Source organism: Kogia breviceps, chromosome 1, assembly GCF_026419965.1.
Source record: "Kogia breviceps isolate mKogBre1 chromosome 1, mKogBre1 haplotype 1, whole genome shotgun sequence".
Classification (NCBI taxonomy): Eukaryota; Metazoa; Chordata; class Mammalia; order Artiodactyla; family Physeteridae; genus Kogia; species Kogia breviceps.
The window spans coordinates 181240305-181253952 of record NC_081310.1 but is presented as its reverse complement, the minus strand read 5'-3'; the positions used below and the strand labels follow the sequence as shown (position 1 = coordinate 181253952).

At 40.3% G+C, this 13648-nt stretch overlaps 1 protein-coding gene across 4 annotated transcripts in view; it reads left to right on the top strand.

Annotated features, from left to right (window-relative positions):
• Positions 1-13648, top strand: part of WDTC1 (WD and tetratricopeptide repeats 1) — a 69300-nt gene that overhangs the window by 20909 nt on the left and 34743 nt on the right. The gene's annotated exons all lie outside the window — the stretch shown is intronic.

Here is a 13648-nt window from a genome sequence, read left to right as displayed (position 1 = left end):
ATTTTTACATAATTGTAATTATACTTTACATTGAATTTTGTATCTTTTCTATAATAATCCTTTTCTCCATGTTACCAAGTGGTCTTCACAACTTTCACTTAAATATTTTTTCTGATTATATAAGTAGTAAATATCATAGTAGAAAATATGGAATTGACAGAAAAATATAGAGAAGAAAACAAAATCACTTTTAATTCTACCATCCAGAGATAAACATTGTTAATGTTTGGTATATTACTTTCATGTATTATGAAGCAGAATGATAGTTAAGAGATGGGCATTAGAGCTGAATAAATTTAGTTTCAAGACCTATCTTCTCTACAGCTATATAGCCTAGTTCAAGTTACCCTTCGTTTCCTGATCTGTAAAATGGATCAATAACTGAGAATTGTTGTGATGATTAAATGAGATGATTTTTGAAGTGCTTAATACAATGCCTGGATCATATAAGCTAGTTCAGTAAATAACAATTATTATTATGTCTTCCAGTTTTTTTCATGCTTATGTAATTTTTTTCTACAAAGTGGAGCTCATACCATTTACACAGTTTGCTAAACCCTTTTATACTTTTATGTCATTATTGTTTCCCCATACCTCTAAAAAGTCTTTGAAAACATGATTTTGTAAATATATTGTATTATTTATCCTTTACTCTAATTTTTTTGAATTTCTTTCCATATTTCCTTGAAACATAAAGTACATCCCTTTAGTGCAGTTGGAGGTGGGCATGGAAGGTTTAACCTCCAAGGGGACATTTGGCAATGTCCAAACAGTTTTGGCTGTGAAAACTGAAAGGGTACTACTGGCATATAATGAATAGAGTATAGGGATGCTGCTAAACATTCTACAATCATAGTACAACAAAGAATGTGCAACAAAGAATTATGCAGCGTCCAATGCCAATAATGCCGAGGTTGAGAAACCCGGCTCTGGTGGATGCTGAGTAGACAGTTCTGGCTGGTCTTCTCCTGTTAGCTGTGCCTCCACCCAACCCATATTGTCTCTACTATCTCTTTTTGGTTTTTATAACTTTGTCCACAACAGACTTAGAAACCTCTGTGAACACAAAACAGGATTCTAGCTATTATTTCCAAAGATTTGGCACTCAAATATAAAAATATGTTAAGGTGGATGAACTGCCTGAACTTGCACTTGGCTGAAGGCCGCCTTGGCCGGGACCCATAGTAACTGCACAATATGAAGGAATGCCCACAGGTTTAGATGTTAAAACAAAAACCTAGTTTGGACTTCCCTGGTGGCGCAGTGGTTAAGAATCCGCCTGCCAATGCACAGGACCCAGGTTCAAGCCCTGGTCTAGGAAGATCCCACATGCTGTGGAGCATCTAAGCCCGTGTGCCACAACTACTGAGCCTGCGCTTTAGAGCCCACAAGCCACAACTACTGAGCCCATGCACGTAGAGCCCATGCTCCGCAACAAGAGAAGCCACTGCATTGAGAAGCCCGCGTACCAGTACGAAGAGTAACCACCACTCACCACAGCTAGAGAAAGCCCGCGTGCAGCAACAGAGATCCAACACAGCCAAAAATAAATAAATGAAATTTTTAAAAAAACAAAGACCTATTTTAAATCCCAGCTTTGCCACCTGTGAGGCTTAGAGAAGTGAGAGTTGATGGAAGGAAGACTGGGAGAAAAATACGTTTGTGAGAGAATCGGGGTTGGACCCATAAAGTTTGAAAGCCTGTTGGATAGCTTTGTGGAGATGTCAGGTGGTCAGGTGATGGTCCTAATCAGGGGAGAGCTCTGGACTATAGGGAGAAATCGGAGACTTCAGCGATCCATGGAGCCTTAGAGAATAGGGTCCAAGACCTAGCTCGGGAGATACTCCAGCTTTCAGAAATTGATTACAAGCTAAGGAGATTTTAAAAAGTTAACCACGAAAGAGAGTCAGTGAAGTAGAACGGAAACAAAACCAGGAGACTGTAAAGAGAGCATTTCAAGAAAGGAGTGGTCAGTTCTACTCAGTGCTTCTGAGAGGTTGAATAAGTGAGGACAAAACAGTGACTGTGGTCTTGACTAGAGCAGTTTTATTGGAGTGGTGAGAATAGATACTAAATTGGAGGGGTTGAGAAGTGAATCAGAGGTGAAGGAGTACAACAGCAAGTAGACAACTCTCTATTTAAAAAACTTTTTTAGAGAATTCCCTGGCAGTCCAGTGTTTAAGACTCGGCGCTTTCACTGCATGGGCCTGGGTTTCATCCCTGGTTGGGCAACTAAGATCCCACGAGCCACACGGTGCAGGAAAAAAAGAAAAAATTTTTTAAAGAGGATGATGAAAATTTATTTATCTATTTAATCAGTTATTACAAACTTTTCCCCTAGATGAAAGGAAAGATAGGATGTAAGCAGTAAAAAGGGTAAACTGTTGCAGGAAGGGGGACCCTTTCCAGGGCCCAAGAGTGGGGTCTTATCTAACACTCAAAAATGAATTGTCCAAGGAGACACACATGCTGACAAAGCAAGAGACTTTGTATTGGGAAGGGGTGCCTGGGTGGAGAGCACTAGGGTAAGGGAACCCAAGAGAACTGCTCTGCCACGTGGCTCACAGTCTCCGGTTTTATGGTGTTGGGTTAGTTTCCAGGTTGTCTCTGGCCAGTCATTCTGACTCAGGGTCCTTCCTGGTGGTGTGAGCATCACTCAGCCAAGATGGGTTCCAGCGTGAAGGATTCTGGGAGGTTGGTAGGACATATGGACTGGCGTCTCCTCTCTCCTTTTGACTTCTTCCAAATTCTTCCGGTTGGTGGTAGCTTGTTCCATGTTCTTTACCAGGATCTCCTGCAATAAGATAACTCATGCAGGTGGTTACTATTGCCCCTGGCCAGGGTGGATGGTTTCGGTCAGTGATTCCCCTAACAAAACTGTAAAAGATACCTTCTCTTTCTTTTCTACGTCTACTTCTCACCTTTCTTTCTTCAGCTAACTACCTGGGCAGCTGACTTGCACAGATGTATCAATAGTCTCTCTTGTCATCTGTCTTCTTGTTGGCTTTCACCAATGAGGAATCATTTCAGGAGATTGGAGGAAGAAGGACAGCTTTTTTTATTCCCCTCGCTGCCATCCTTCAGAATCACTTTATTTTGTTTTTGTTTTTGTTTTCCAGCTTTATTGAGTTGTGCAGACAGTTCTTGAAAGACCTTGTTTACAAAAGGAAGCAGAGAAATGGGGCAGTAGCTGGAGGGGCCTTTGGATCAAAGGAGGGATTTGTAAGAATGGGAAGAAATACTAGAGGTTGTTAGTGTGTTGATGAGAGAGGAAGTGGTTGTTGATAAAGGATTAGGACAGAATAACTGAAGGAGCCACGTCCTAGGGAAGGTTGGAGGAGATAGGATTTAGAGGTGAAGCAGAGGGCTTGGCCTTTGATAAGTGCGAAGACATTTCTATCATTGTTACAGGGTCCAGTGGGTTTGGCAAAAAAAAGAAACATAGACTGGGGTAAAAACTGGAAAGTCATTGTAATAGTCTATAGTAGCAGTTCTCAAAAGTGTGGTCTGCAGGGCTTCCCTGGTGGCGCAGTGGTTGGGAGTCCGCCTGCCGATGCAGGAAACACGGGTTCGTGCCCTGGTCCGGGAAGATCCCACATGCCTCGGAGCAACTAAGCCCGTGAGCCATGGCTGCTAGGCCTGCGTGTCCGGAGCCTGTGTTCCGCAACGGGAGAGGCCACAACAGTGAGAGGCCCGCATAACGCAAAAAAAAAAAAAAAAGTGTGGTCTGCAGACCCCTGGGGATCCCCATGACCTCTTCAAGGGAATTCATGAGGTCAAAACTATTTTCATAGTAATATTAAGACATTATTTGCAAAACAAAACTAAAAAAAACTAATTCATTTAAAAATTTGCGAAGGGCTTCCCTGGTGGCGCAGTGGTTGAGAGTCCACCTGCCGATACAGGGGACACCGGTTCGTGCCCCAGTCCAGGAAGATCCCACATGCTGCGGAGCGGCTGGGCCCGTGAGCCATGGCTGCTGAGCCTGCGCATCGGGAGCCTGTGCTCCGCAACGGGAGAGGCCACAACAGTGAGAGGCCCGTGTATTGCAACAAAAAAAAATTTGCGGAAAAAAAAAGTGGTAGAACTGTCATTTTAGCGTGAATCAAGGCAAGTAGCATCAAAGTCATTGAATTATTTACCCCATGCATTTGCAATGACCCCCCCCCAAAAAAAGCCAGTCTTACTTAAAATGTCCTTGATTTTTATATCAATAAAATAATACAATAAAACTTATTAATTTTAAATTTCAACCCTTAAATACAGGTCTCTTCAGTATTCTTTAATATGAGGTGGGAAGAATCCATAAAGTACTGCTGCTGCATACTGAACTCTGGCGGTTGTCTTGAGGAAAAGCACTTGTTCAATTGTTTTGAGTTGCAAGCTCAACTGGACATTTTTTTAATGGAACACCATCTGAAAGAATGGCTAGCAGATGAAAACTGGTTATTCAAGTATGGGTATTTGGCAGACATTTTCTTTGAAATGAATGAAGTAAACTATCACTTCAAGAAGAACAACTGACAGTATTTGTTGCCAAGGATAAAATTTGAGCTTTAAAGGAAAGCAAAAAAAAAAAAAAAAAAAAAAGAATACAGGAAAACTTGTATCTGCCACCATGAGCTTGATAGCCTCTCAATACTTCTTAAGTCTTTTTGATGAGATCTGTAGTGATATTACCAAATGTCAACTTTATTGTATTGTTCAAATTCAGTGAGTCCTTTTTTTAAAAAAAAAATAAATTTATTTATTTATTTTTGGCTGCATTAGGTCTTCGTTGCTGCACGCAGGCTTTCTTTAGTTGCATCCAGCGGGGGCTACCCTTCGCTGTGGTGCGCAGGCTTCTCATTGCGGTGGCTTCTCTTGTTGTGGAGCACAGGCTCTAGGTGCGTGGGCTTCAGTAGTTGTGGCACGCTGGCTCAGTAGTTGTGGCACACGGGCTCTAGAGTGCAGGCTCAGTAGTTGTGGCGCACTGGCTTAGTTGCTCCGCAGCACATGGGATCTTCCCAGACCCGGGCTCGAACCCGTGTCCCCTGCATTGGCAGGTGGCTTCTTAACCACTGCGCAACCAGGGAAGCCCCATAAGTCACTGTTCTGAAAACAGTCATACATCTGTAAAAGACCCAGGCCTAATGTAAAACCAACTCATGTTTGTTTTTGGTTTATTTATTTACTTTTTAAATTTTTGGCTGCATTGGGTCCTCGTTGCTGTACGCGGGCTTTCTCTAGTTGCAGGGAGCGGGGGCTACTCTTCATTGCGGTGCTCAGGCTTCTCATTGCGGTGGCCTCTCGTTGTGGAGCATGGGCTCAAGGCGCGCGGGCTTCAGTAGTCGTGGCACATTTGTTCGGTAGTTGTGGCTCTCAGGCTCTAGAGCGCAGGCTCAGTAGTTGTGGCGCACAGGCTTACTCGCTCCACAACATGTGGGATCTTCCCGGACCAGGGCTCAAACCCATGTCCCCTGCATTGGCAGGCGGATTCTTAACCACTGCACCACCAGGGAAGTCCCCAACCAATGTGTTTTAATGTAGCAGGATACCAACAGCTCATTTATGTGGTTTCAGATTCCATATTGTAACATTAAGAAACAGTTATTTGTCCAGTTTTGGTGTAGTATCAAGGAAGGATACCTACAATGATCTGAAAAGGCCACTAAAGTACTGCTCCCTAGTCCAACTATAATACTTATCTTTATGAGGGTGGATTTTCTTCATGTACTTCAACCAAAATAGCATCTTGCAACAAACTGAATACAAAAGTAGATGTGATGGGGAGGGGGAAGGGTAAGCTGGGACAAAGTGAGAGTGGCATGGACATATATACACTACCAAACGTAGGGTGGATAGCTAGTGGGAAGCAGCTGCATGGCACAGGGAGATCAGCTAGGTGGTTTGTGACCACCTAGAGGGGTGGGATAGGGAGGGTGGGAGGGAGACGCAAGAGGGAAGAGATATGGGAACATATGTATATGTATAACTGATTCACTTTGTTGTAAAGCAGAAACTAACACACCACTGTAAAGCAATTATACTCCCAATAAAGATGTTAAAAAATAAAAAGTAGATATGAGAACCCAATCATCTTCCATTAAGCTAGACAAAAGAGTTTTGCAAAAATTTAAAGCAATGCCATTCTTCTCATTAAATTCTTTTGTCTTGGAAAATATAGTTAGTTTTTATTTTAAATGTGTTAGCTTATCTTTTATTATATTTTTAATGAAATTAATAATTTTATTTTCATTAAAGTTATAATTAATAATGTTAATTTTAAATAAAGTTAATATTTCAGTTTTTATTTCTAATATGGCAGATACTGATAACCTATATTAAAAAATTCTTTGGGGGCTTCCCTGGTGGCGCGGTGGTTGAGAGTCCGCCTGCTGATGCAGGGGACACGGGTTCGTGCCCCGGTCCAGGAGGATCCCACATGCCGCGGAGCAGCTAGGCCCGTGAGCCATGGCCGCTAAGCCTGCGTGTCCAGAGCCTGATCTCAAAAGGCTATCTTATTTCCCTCTTTTCTAGTTGGAGGTTGCATGGGATACCTTTTTTGACACCCTTACCCCCCACACTATAGTAATAAAAATACCATTATAAGTCGTATCACCATGGATAAGCCCTTTAACTTCTAGGATCCATTTCCTCATCTGTAAAATAATGTACACACCCTGTTTGTCTCTTAGTTTTAAGAGGAGGAATAAATAAGTTATTTTATGTATGTAAGGTACTTAGCACAGAGCTCAGTATATTGTAAAATTAATGGTACTCAAATATTAGCTATGGTTATTGTTGTTGTTATTTATAGAAAGCTCTTAAAGTTTCCAGAGATGCTGATTTGATGGCATCCAACTTTTTAAAATGCTTTACGGTCATTTTCTTCCCTTGTTTTATTTCCCACCCAATGTCACATATGGACCCCATTTCAGTTAACAAGAGTTGACTTTTGGCATTAAGATGAGGTGATATAATAAGGGTTGGGGGGGGTGGGATAAAAGAGGTAAAATCAACAGTAAAAACTCCTGCCTTTTTGTGGTGATTGATTATAATGTTTTCCTCTTTATTATCTGGGGGAATTTTTTCCCTGGATTTCCTAATTTACTACTCTGTATAGTTTTGAAAAATGCAAAATGAAATTTAAAGAGAACTCCTAGAATATAGTACTGAACATTTAGTAGAGGCTCACTAAAATCCTGTTGGTTTGATTGGCTTTTAAAATTTTCTATATTAAAGTTAGCTTAAAAGTTTAAAAAGATTGTCTCCTTTCCACTCTTTTTCCGAGCCACCAAATTCACTTTCCTGGAATCAACTAACATATTCAATTTCAGTATCCTTCCAGAGAAACTTTATGCATTTTTATGCAAATTTTTATGTAAAAATTCTCACCTTTTCTCACAAATGTTAACCTAACATATTTACTGCTTTGTACCTTACTTTTGAATTTAAAAATATACTTTCATGATTTTACCACATCAGTACATAAAGATGTTTCTTTCGTCCTTCCTTCCTCTCTTTCTTTCTTTCCTTTCCTTTCTTTCTTTCCTTCTTTCTTTCCTGCGTCAGGTCTTCGTTGCTGCACGTGGACTTTCTCTAGTTGCAGCGAGTGGGGGCTACTCTTCGTTGCAGTGTGCGGGCTTCTCATTGCGGTGGCTTCTCTGTTGTGCAGCATGGGCTCTAGGTGCATGGGCTTCAGTAGTTGTGGCACACGGGCTCAGTAGTTGTGGCTCACGGGCTCTAGAGTGCAGGTTTAGTAGTTGTGGCGCACGGGCTTAGTTGCTCCGTGGCATGTGGGATCTTCCCAGACCAGGGCTCGAACCCGTGTCCCCTGCATTGGCAGGTGGATCCTTAACCACTGAGCCTTCAGGGAAGCCCAAGATGTTTCTAATATCTAATTCTTTCATGGCTTCAGAGTATTGTGTTGTATGAGTGTACCATAATTTATTTAAATTGTCCCTGTTGATGGATATGTAGATTACTTACAGTCTTTTGTATGTACAGTGTTATTCCTTGCAACATCATTTGGCATATGTGGGTGTATATTTTTAGAATAAATACCCTCAAATGGAATTAGTAGTAGAGAGTATATCCATCTGTGATTTTAATAAATATTAACAAAATTGTCTTTCATGGAGTTTGTACCAATTTATACTCTCATCACACTTCTTCAATCTTAAACACAGTGTTCAACAAACATTTGTTCTCTCCCCATCCCCAGCCTCTTCTCCCTCACATGTCCATCATTATTCTGAGAAATTTCACAAATGAGTGAAACATAATGTGCCAGAGAGATCTCAACTTGGCTTCCTAAGAGAAATGTAGTCTAGACTGATACCTGAAAGATGGGTGGGAGGAACGAGGTAGATCTGGGGGAGATAGGGAGAGAAAGAAATCCTAGGCTGGGGGAATAGCATATGAATGATGCAAGAGAGAGTAGAGGGTACTTGGTTCAAGAGAACAGATGGTGCCAGGATACAAGTGGAAGAAGGATGATAGGTGAGGTTGATGAGGTTGGCATGTTCATAATGAAGGATGTTGTAAGCTGTGTTGAAGACTGTTGATTTTATCCTAAGGGCAGTGGAGAGCTATCAAGTGGTCTTTACCATGTGAGCAATATGATCACAGTTAAGGTTTTTGTTTTTGTTTTTTTAATTAAAATTGGCTTAAAAGTGAAGATTGCAGGAGTTTAAAATGTGGACAGCTAGACCACTTAAGAGATGGTGTCAGTGATTCTGGAAGAGGTGATTGATTACTTGAACCTAGATAATGGTAATTTGGATGGAGAGAAGTCAGTGAATTTGAAAGACATTTAAGAGGTAGAATTAACAGAATTCTTAGTGATTGAATCTGGAAAGTTAGGAAAAGAGAGGAGTCAAGGATGAAAGTTAAGTTTCTATTTGGCAGGGTAAATGATAGTATCATTCACAGAGTTAGGGAGCATTGGAGAAGGAATAAGTTTGAAGGAAAAGATAATAAGCTTGGTTATGGATGTTCCAGAGCTATAGGCCCATGTGTTGTCTAGTGCTTTCTAGGCAGGTAGTTGGAATACTTGGGTCTGAGCTTAGGAATGAGGTACACACTGGAGATGTTGATTTGGGAGCAGTGAGCAGCATATACATTGGAACAATGAAAGTGAGTTGTGATTGCCTTCGAGGAGTGTGTATAGTAGGAAGAAAGCCTAGGATAGAGCCATAAAGAACACCAATATAAGGGCCAGGTGGACAAAGAGTAAGCAAAGGGTATCAAGAAAGAGCAACTAGAGGAGTAGGAAGGAAAACAGAGAGGGTGATGCCACAGAACCCAGAAGAAGAAAGTTTCATTGAAGTCGAAATGGTCAGCACTATCAAATACCGCTGGGGACCAAGTAAGATAAGGACTGAGAAGTGTCCCTTTGATTTAGGGCAAGGAAGCCATCATGGTCACCTTGGCAAGGGCCATTTTTGTGGTATAGATAGAAGTGGGTTGAGGAATTATTGGAAAGTGAGGAAGTAAAAATACCCAGTACAGACTACTCTTTCAGTGTGGTTATGAAGGGGAAGAGAACTGGAAGGCTACAGCTAGATGTGGATTTGGCATCAAGGGAGGACTTTTTAGATTAGAGAAATTTGAGCATGTTTAATTCCAAGGGGAAAGAATCAGTAGAGAAAGGGAAAGATACAGGAAAGCTAAAAGATCATGTGGGGTTCGGATTTTGTCAGATGAAGGTTGCAAGAGAATGACTGTAGTAATGAATCGTGGATTTTTAGCGGGATGAGAAGGAAGTAAAGACACGAGGTAGCATGTAAGGAGAGAACAGAGTGACTGACTGGACTTGGAGGACTTGTTGAGGATAAGAATCATTGAGGAATGATATATATTCATATATTCTCTTTTTTCACTTAACTAATATATCTTGAAAATCACTCATCAGTTCATAGAGTTCTTTTTTTTTTTTTTTTTTTTTTTTTTGGCCTCGCTGCACAGCTTGTGGGATCTTAGTTCCCTGACCAGGGATAGAACCCAGGCCCATAGCAGTGAAAGCGCTGAGTCCTAACCACTGGACCGCCAGGGAATTATCCACAGAGTTCTTTTTCACAGCTACATAGTAGTCTTGTGTGTACATAAAGCAAGATTAATCAGTGAATTTTCCATGTATGGGCTCTTAGAGTTGTTTCTAATAGTTTGTAATTACAATGCCATAATGAATAACCTTGTACATATGTATTTTAGTATTGCCAGAGATATATCTTCAAGGTAAACACCTAGAACTGGGAGTGCTGGCCAAAGAGTAAATGTATATATGTGGTTTTGTTAGATATTGCCAAATTTCCCTCCATGGGAGTTGCACCATTTTGCCTTCCTGGTAGCAATGCCTGAGAGTTCTCCACAGCTCACCAACAGACTAGGGGGTTAAGCTTTTGAATTTTTTTTACCATTCTAAAAGATGAAAAATGGTATCTCAGTAGAGTTTTAAATTACATTTCTCTTATGAGTGAAATAGAATATCTTTTTCATATATTTAAGGGCTGTTTTAATATAATTTTGCCAAGTTTGGTGTAACAAAGGAGGGAGAGTAAGAATTTATATATGTACCTGCATATTTTTACAAACACAAGCATAGAATGGATAAGCAGAAACTAATGAAGTTGGTCACCTCTGGGGGATAGAAGGCATAAAGTGGAGAGGTAGAGAAAAGGGAGTAACCCTTCTGGACCTTTTTGTAGAGTTTTTAATTTTATAACCACTTTGAGGTTTTACACATTCAAAAAGTAAAATTAAGTCAGCAGAGATGGGGAAAGGGCTGCCAACTAAAGTAATTTTCGACACAGTACTTTGACTATAAATATTCTTTGTATGTATTTTAAAGACAAGCTAAAGAAATCTTGATTGAATTCCAGTTAGTAAATTTGTCATTTGTAGTGGTATTCCTGTAGCAATTCTGTAACTATCAGTATTTTGTGTGTGTTGTAGAATTGAGCAAATGAGTAAATATGTCAGTGTTGTTGGGATAAATTTATCAGTTAATATATAATAAATATAATATTTATAATATTGATATAATATACCAATGTTGTTCCCTTCTCTCTATGGGAGAAGGGAAATTCAAATATGGAATAGGCAACAGAAGAACTCTGAGGTATTGGATTGGAATTAGCAGTATCTGTATGAATTCATGGTTGTTTGTTTGTTTGTTTTGGCTGTGACACGTGGCTTGTGGGATCTTAGTTCCCTGACCAGGGATTGAACGTGGGCCCCAGCAGTGAAAGCACCGAGTCCTAACCAGTGGACCACCAGGGGATTCCTGAATTCATGGTTTAAAAATACATATATTTTAATATAAATTTATATATTATTTCCAGCTCTGTCTTCTGAAAGGGTCCAGAAGCAGTGATACCTCAATAGCCATGAGTTACTGGTTTCTAAATACCATTCCCCACTAGAAAGAACCAGGGGTCCTTGGAGGAATAACTGCTTCAGGTCTGGGACAGCGAGTGTACAAGATGAGCCTACAACATCTTGTGGCAGAAGATCAGCAGAAAGTAAAGAAATAAAAATGACAGGAACATATCATAAGGACACAGAAGCCAGCTTGAAAGGCATGCTACTGGCCAAACCCATGACAGTTTGAACATCAGGATGAATAATGACAATAATGAATTAAAACCCACTGAATTAAAAAATACCTTATTTTGCACTGGTAAGAGAGAGAGGGAGAGAAAGAAGGGGGGGTGGAGAGAAAAGCACTTCATTCTAGTAGATTGCTGACCACTAAATGAAGAAATGATAAAGTTGGAAAAAAAATCACCATTTTATAACTGTCACACCACATCATACCAGTAATTGATTCAGGCAAGAATAATCAATGAATGATTGAACCATTGGGTGAAAACTTGATGGTGGACAGGATGTTTGCACAATGTAGAGATATTTCCTCACAGATAGCAAAGGGGAAAATAGTAACATTAGAGTGGAGAAACCTGGTAGATACCACCTTAACATCAGGTGACACCTGATAGTGTGCACTGAGGAGGACACAAAATCACCTAGGTGGTATTTCTCTCAAAATGCATTATCTGAAACTAATCATGAGGAAATAATCAGATAAATCCAAACTGAGAGACATTTCTCCAGAACAAATGACATATTCTTCAGAAATGTCAATGTCGTAAAAAACAAAGGACTGAGGAACTGTTCCAGATTAAAAGAGACTAAAAAGAAAATGACAACTAAATGCAGTGTGTGATCCTGGATTGGATCCTAGATCAGCAAAATCAAAAGGATAATATTGGGACAGTTGGTGAAATGTGAATATAGACTGTATATTGAATAATAATTGTGTCCGTGTCAAATTTCCTGACACTGAAATTTAAGTATGTAAAGGGTCCTGAAGTCTGTAACTTATTTTCAAATGGTTCAAGAAAAAAGTGTGTGTGTGTGTGTGTGTGTGTGTGTGTGTGTGTGTGTGTGGAAAGAGAGAGAGAGAGAGAGAGAGAAAAAAAGAGGAGGGAGGGAGAAAAAGAAATGTTAGCAGTTAATGAAATAGGGGAAAGGTATATATGGGTGTTTTTGTACTATTCTTGTACCTTTTTATATGTTTGAAATTATTTCAAAATAGAGTTTAAAATGTTCATTAAGAAAATGTAGGAAAAAAAAAAAAAAAAAAAAAAAAAAAAAAGAAAATGTAGGGCTTCCCTGGTGGCGCAGTGTTTGAGAGTCCACCTGCCGATGCAGGGGACACGGGTTCGTGCCCCTGTCCGGGAAGATCCCACATGCCGCGGAGCAACTAGGCCTGTGAGCCATGGCTGCTGAGCCTGCGCGTCCGGAGCCTGTGCCCCTCAACGGGAGAGGCCACAACAGTGAGAGGCCCGCGTACCACAAAAAAAAAAAAAAGAAAAAAGAAAAAGAAAATATAAAGAAGTGTAGTGGCAGCAACTGAGTAAGAGAGCCTGAAGGGAGGTTGAGATTAGAGGATTTAAGTTTAATGTTGATTAGGGTAATTCTAAGGTGTTCTGGTATATAGACCAAACCACTTCTCTATATTCCTTGGACATCTTTGCTGAGCATTCCACATCCCCCTTTAGTTATATGCGCTAGCTCATCTTGTCTCAGTGAGTTTTATTGTCATAACCAGACAGGAGCCAAATATCTTGGGATTTCAGTTTGTGGCCTGCAGTCCTCACTTTGGAGGCAGGGGGTACTTGCTTTCAACATCCCTAGGGTTTTCAAAGTCCACCTTAAAGTTCTAATCTCACTTTGATCCATTCTATTTCTTCCACTTGTGGGATTTCTTGGCATAGTGTTAGGCATTAACACTGAGAGGTAGAGAGAGGGAGAGGAAAGTAACCTCACTTTACAAATAAGGAGAATAAAACAGCACTTCCAAGGTCACATAAGTGGTAGAAATAAGATTAATAAGATTTATTTCAGGCCTGTGTGGCTTTAGAGTTCACATTCTTTCCACCTCAACCATGTGTCTACTTTTTTAAAGGGCTTATTAACAAATAGTTCTTGGCTTGGTGGGTTTATTCTCTTGCCTTATTAGTCTTCTTAATATTGTCCTTAAACAAGTTGAAAACATTACATGTCCCACCTTCACAGCTGGCTTGATGGCTTTTTTGTTTCTTGTATAATTTGAGCATAAATTCACTAGAAACAAGTCATATCAAACTAGGTTGGTTTT